Genomic DNA, 7,342 nt, shown 5'->3' on the forward strand with positions numbered 1-7,342 from the left:
CTCAAAGTCTTGCATATATCTGGATTTTTTAAAAAAAGGACAAATAAGATGCCTAGAATGTTTTTTAGAAAATTAACAAAGATTTGAGAATAAACAAACAAACAAAAAATCATACACATGGCGCTGTCAAGAGCTGATGACAAGAGCTGGTTCTCTAGTTTGTAAAAATATACTCTATTTGGTCAAATGCAGCAGAAGCTTGGTCATTATGTTTTTTGACATTCGTGTGGTCGTGAATCATAAATTTGTACACTATGGTCTAACTGTCAGTGCATTACAAAGTGTTACAGGCATTAAAGCCTTACAAAGTAAGGCATTACCCTGCGGAACAGTGATACTGCTTTTTTGATAAGTGGCAAACTTGACATTACTTTTATTTTTATTTCACAGAAGGACAAGAGTGAGATGATAAAGTAGAAACTGCATCCAGGACAGAAGCAACAGCTTTATACTGCTAAGATAACTAAGACTCTTTGCAAGCATCTGCACAGAGAGCATGCTAACACAAAACTAGCCAAAACCCAGAGTGAGGTTAAAGCTGAGTGCATGCTGACCCCACCCCAGCAGCCAGACTCAATAAGCAACAAAAGTATAGACATTTCAACATTATGCACTCCACACTGTATATAAATGCCACTTGTTTTGCACATATTCAACTCTGTATATTTTATATATTTTATTATTATTATTATTATTATTATTATTATTATTATTATTATTTTTTATTATTATTTTTTTTACTATTTAATTTGTAAAAATGTGTATACACACACACACACACACACACACACACACACACACACACACACACACACACACACACACACACGTAGGAAAATATTTAGTATACACATCCAGAAATGCATACACTATTATATATTGTACATATATTTATTAGTTTCAGGTTGGCCATTCTTGTATTTTGCTCGTTTGTGTAAGATAAGATAAGATAAGATAGAACTTTATTAATCCCTCGGGTGGGTTCCTCTGGGAAATTCGACTTCCAAAAAGCACAGCAACGACCGAAGTTACAGTTACAGAATTGTTATATATATATATATATATATATATACACACACACACACACACACACACATATATAAATACAGAGACAAATATAAATAAAATATACAAAGGGGATAAATAGAATAAATAGGAATAAAAAATAAAAATACAAGTGAATTGCACATTTCAAGTATTGAGTCTATTGCACTGTTGACTATTTACAAAAAGTATTGCACAAGGTATTGTACAGTGAGGTGAAGAGGCACTACAGCTTAGTTGTTCCCCCCTCCTTTGTCCTCCTGTTTCCCCTCCCTCTCCCCTCCAGAGAGGAGTTAAACAGTTTGATGGCGTGTGGGACAAAGGAGTTTTTAAGTCTGTTAGTTCTTGTCTTGGGGAGAAGCAACCTGTCACTGAACAGACTCTTCTGATTGTTTATGGCCGTGTGCAGAGGATGCCCAGCATTGTTCATAATGTCCATCAGTTTCTTTAATGTCCTTTTCTCTGCCACTGTCACCAGAGTGTTCAGCTTCATGCCGACCACAGAGCTAGCCTTCCTGATCAGTTTCTCCAGCCTGGATGAGTCCCTCTTTGCTGTGCTGCTCCCCCAGCACACCACAGCATAGAAAAGTACTCCAGCAACCACCGACTGGTAAAACATCCTCAGGAGCTTCCTGCAGATGTTAAAAGACCTCAGCCTCCTGAGGAAGTACAGTCGGCTTTGGGCTTTTTTATACAGGTGCTCTGTGTTGCATGACCAGTCCAGTTTATTGTCCACCCACAGCCACCCACAGCCTGAGGTACTTGTACTTGTTGTACTTGTCTGTGTTGTTGTGTTTGCACATCTCTGTTGCTTGTGGGGCTCGCACACAAGAATTTCACTCGCATGTGCTGTGCCAGTGTGCCTGCACATGTGATGTGACAATAAAAGTGATTTGATTTGATTTGAAAGTGTCTTTTCTTTTTTATTTTACCTTCGCTTTTGTGTTCATAAGTAAAAAGTAAAAGAAAGATTGTATAAGTATTTCATAGAGTAAGGTGAAAATAATGTAGCAAGTAGTGTATCAAGTAGTGTAACAAATTAATTAATGCACTACTTAAAAAAAAAAAGTAATAAGTAATGTGTAATACATTCATTTTCTTGAAAAATGACCCCAACACTGGTGAGGACCTCTACTGTAATGCGATCTGAAGTAGAAGACTTACCCTCACACTTACCCTAACTCTTAACCATTTTCCACTCACTTTAAAGCCTTACTTGACAGATTTTTAACACAGGTTGCACTGTCATCATGGCGATGAGAAAACGGAGATCCACCGTGTAGACATACATGTAATGACAACCAGTTACAGCGAGATGATCTTCAGCATCATAGCAGACAAATCGTTTTATTGGTGGAGCTTCAGACGTTTTCACAACATTTCAAACTATTCAAAATTCCACAATTTACATTTGATGTGTAATTAGGTTCTGCTCACAACTGTTGTTTGGACTTTGTACATTGCTGTAAAACTAAGCATCAAATAAGGAACTCGGCTAGTTTTGTACTGTTTTTCTTTTGCAAACTGAAAGCATTGCTGTTTCATCTGTGTGTGCCTGCTTTTGTCCTGTTGTTTTGATATGTGCCTATGCCTCTGGGACAGGAAACTCCTAGTCAGAAGTGGGATGTTCAGCTCTGCTCATTAAAAATAATTACTCTGTGTTCAATTAAAGCTCAGTGATGCTCCTTTGATCCAGCCAGCTCAGTATGTTTTATCCAATTGTCTGATATGAACATTTGAATGAAAGGAGCCCTGATGGTTAAAAAGACTGAATTCAACTCTTCAGGTCTCTACTTCTGCACCTTGTTAGGCAGTCCACTTTAACAAGATGATTAAAAAGAGATTTAAAGTCACTTTAACTTTACTTTTCCACGTCTCACTGTTTCTGGGATGCTCTGCTTTTGGCTTCTCAGTATGCTGGATGAAGACCAGAGGGATTACCACAGGCAGGCATGCTCATAAAAGGCAGAATACACATAAAAGTTCATGCACATTGTACACATACTCCTACACGCATTATAAATTCACTCACCCAGCTGCCCACCCACAGCTGCCCACGTATCTTTTTTTTTTTTTTGCTCTCTCGCATACTCTTACTTGACTACTTTAAAAAAAAACTTTACTGAAGGAGCTCTGCCGCATGAGCATGTTAATGTGCTGACAGTGGATCCTGTTACAGAGGAGAGCTGTTCTGCTGAATCCCAATTGCCCGGGGACAGAAAGGATACCAAGCCAAGCTTTGACTGCAGTTATGCTTCAACGCTGTTATTTTAATAATTTTCTCTCTCATCCCTATGCTCATCCACTTTGCACTCTAGCTTCCTCTTTTGCTCTGCTTTCTCACTTTCTTAAGCTCTATTCCCTGTCTACTCCTCTATCCTGTTTGATAAGTTTCCTCAATCAGGCCTTCCTTCTCAGAACGCTGCATCGATTCTCTTTATCTCTTTTCTCTTTGTGTTCCCTATGCAGTATTTACCTGTTTGTGATTTATGAGTTCAGGTAATTCTCATCAAGTAGGCTCCACTTTACAACCCTAATTCTATAAAAGCGTAAAACCGTAAATAAGAACTGAATCCCTCACTAATCTTCATTTTTATTGACAGTAGAAGATCAAAAAACATGAAAAAATGTACCATTTCATGCAAATATACTAGGTGATTTTGAATTTTGGTAAAATTTTGCTAACAAGTGGGGACATGGTCATGTTTGCCCTGCTGTATAGCTGCATAACAGTCACATACTTTGTCACACATTTCATTTCACCATGTGCCAAATGTTTTCAGTTAGTGAAATGTCTGGACTGTAGGAAGGACAATGCGCATCTCGAATCTTCTATTATGAAGCCATGCTGTTGTAATGGATGCAGTATGCGGTTTCAACTTGTCTTGGTGAAACATGCAAAGCATTCCCTAAAAAACAACCTTATCTGGGTGGGAGCATATGTTCCTATAAACCTGTATATAGCTTTCAGCACTGATGGTGCCATTCCAGATGTGCAAGCTGCCAATTTCTTAGTCACTGGTGCACCTCTGTCCCATCACAGATGCAGGCTTTTAAACTGAGAGCTGAAAACAAGCTGGATGAACCCTCTCCTCTTTAGTCAGGGGGACACGGTGTTCATATTTTCAGAAAATAATTTGAAATGTAAATTTTTTTGACCACAGAACAGTTTTTCATTGAGCCTCAGTCCATTTTAAATGAGTTTTGTTCACAGAGAGCTTTAACCAGCATTTGTGGATAACACAGTAAACTGTTTTCACTCTAGTCCCTTATGCACAGTGATTTATCCAAATTCTCTGAAGATTTTGATGGTATTATGCACTGTAAATGATGAGATATTCAAAGTCGTTGCAATTTCACATTCAAATTATGCACTACTTAAGAGAAAAGTACTGGTATACGTCAATGGTGACAATGGTGTTAAAGTGGTAGGAAATAGAAGATGAATGGGTGTCTGGTTTATTGCTTTGCTGGACTACCATGAATATCACTGGGAAACATCAAATGTGGTGCTGACCTTTATTACATTCTGAATTTTAATGACTCTAACAATGAGAAGAACAGCCTCTTCTGCTTGAGTGGAAACAATGTTGCAGAAAAGAGGACATATAGCACATGCATAATCATAATCGGTGGTGCAGCATCATTGAGGAAGCTTGCCCAGTTTTCCAGTTGTCTTCAGAGCTCATTTAGATGCCTCTTTCCACAGTCAGAACAAACAGGGCTTTGGAGCAGCACTCACACCTCGACTGCTCATTTACTGATCATTAAATATTCAGTGCCAGACTGTCTGTGGTACATTAAACAGTACAGGTATAAAGGATCAAGGTCAATCATTTCTAAAGCACGAATGAGAGGCTGAAGTGTCCACATCTCAAAAATAGCCGAGGCATTTACTGCATTACAGTGTGCACAGGTTACCTCGAATAATGAAATTAATTCTACCACAAGGAAGACTGTGTAACTCTCGTACACCAGCCACTGTGGCCACAGTTGAAATTTATGTGATAAGTATAACTTCAGCTTGAAGGAGAAGAGTCAAAATGTCAGCAATGTGACTCAGTAATGCTTGTCACAGCAATACCATTTCAAAGGGTTTATTTAGCTGTTTGACAGAATGACTTAAGTAAAACTGTCGCATGAAATGCCTGAAGTAATAAACGTAGCCACCCATATAGTCTCACTTAAAAGTCACTGATGTTTGCAGGGTACTAACAAGCCAGTGCTAGATTCATTCAGCTGTATATAGACTGCAAATATATAATGAAATACCACAGTAGTGTTACACAATATTACAACTGATCTTAGCCTCATTTAGCATGCCCTGATTCATCTGTTTTAATATGTCTTGCACTTGACTGAGATGGTAATTAGCAGGACACCCAGGATTTCCAGAAGAAAACTCACAAATCAAGCCTGTTATAGCCTGTTTCTTACTTGATTTCTGTGGAACGAAACATTTTGAAATGGTCCAAACTATTGTTGATCACCTAGGTTAAGGGAGAGAAAATATTAAATCTAAATTTAAACAAAACTATGATCTTTAATCCAATCTAATTTCATGGAGGTAAAAACTAGCACTTTTAACATACCAGAAGAAAACAACTGTTGGACACTTATAAGCTCAAGCTGTCTTTAATGAGATTTCTGCTCTATTTAACTGTATTGCATCTGAAGATGTGTTTGTCATGGGTTATAATGACTTTGCACTGGCACATGATTCAAATTTACAGCTGTATTGTGTGGATAGAAAATGTAAGGATGTCTTCTAAGTAAAGTCATCACTCACAGGATTATCCCATCTATCTTCTTTGCAAGTATACAGTCCAAACTGGAATACTCTTTGCAACCTAAATCTGTTATACGTTTGCGTAACTATTCTCCCATCAAGATCTAACCTTTTAAAATATGGGCAGATGTCTTTTTAGCCTATGTGAGTTGCGCAGAGAAAAGTGCAAGGATGTGTCCTTCTAAAATGGGCGATAACCTTGAAGTGCATCAACCTTTCAACAAGTCGCAATCCTAACCCAATTATAGAGGTGTAAAAGCTTGATATAGCTGGCTAAACAATTAGAAAGTGCACTGTCAGAAGCAGAATAATCCTGTTAAGAAGGCTACAGAGCAGCACAAGCGTTTCTATCCTCACTGACAACTGTCTGTACCAGAAGATTTGTATAATTCAAGGTGGCATTCAAGGAGTTCTGCATAATATATTAGGAGTTTCAGATGTTTTGAAACCTTTAAGCTCAGATTTGGTTCCAAAATATCCACAAATATGTAACATATTTGTTTTGTTTTGTTTTAATCAAATATTTGCTTTACATAAAAGGTCACAGCTCTTCTTTGTCTCTTACTTGTGCTGGCTGGGTTTCTTATGCAACCACCATATTTATTTATGACTCTCAGCAATCAATATCTTGGAATATATGTGTGCCAGAAAAACCACAGGATTTTGAATACAGTAGCATTTAGGGGAATCACTGATCTGTTTCGTATCCAGATTTTGGAACTTTTAATTATGGTGATAGATATGCGTGAGTGAGCTTGAATGACTGCTCCTTTGGGGACATCGCTGTAGTGATAATTTTCAGTGAATAGCTCAGAGAAGAAAGATGTTATTAACACATTTAGTACGATTTTGCACGAGGCCTCTCTTATAACTGTCAACTACTTCTTATTTCATTTGTATTTTATCCTAATATTAGCTCATTCAAGTTGCAATTTTAAATATTGAGAATAGCAAAAAATATTTGACAATACTTCGATACTTCAGTTCAAGATCTAAATGTCTGATTTCACTTATATCTTTTTCTGAAGACACCAGTTTGATTTCTCTTCTGCCTCCCAACAGTATATTTATAAATGGATGTGAGTCATAATGCTTAATCTCTCCATGCACCATTCAACGTGTTGGTATTCAAAGAATTGCTTTGAGGAGTTACTGTTCAAATAACTCCATATTTGTGTGTATGAATAAACAAATTGAAAACTCCAGATTTACAGCATACATACTATAGCTGGTTATTGTGACTTTGTTTGTTTGCAGTTATTTATTTACTGACAGGATCTTCAGAAATGATCTGAAATATTTCACACACACACATGCACACAAGAAAGTGATATAGAGATATAACATTTGTATATCTCTATGGGAAAAAAATATCTGTTGTCATTAAAAATACTGCATATTCAAATGACTTGAGCAGGTTTTACTATGTTTTTACAACTGTAAGTAATACCACATTTTCAACAAGCCACAACATCCTGAACATATTGTTTTTTCCTTGTCCCGCCGGCT

The sequence above is a fragment of the Copadichromis virginalis genome, linkage group LG18 (genome assembly GCF_057382275.1).
Source record: "Copadichromis virginalis isolate Kocher_CV1m ecotype Utaka linkage group LG18, C_Virginalis_male_GT1.1, whole genome shotgun sequence".
NCBI lineage: Eukaryota > Metazoa > Chordata > Actinopteri > Cichliformes > Cichlidae > Copadichromis > Copadichromis virginalis.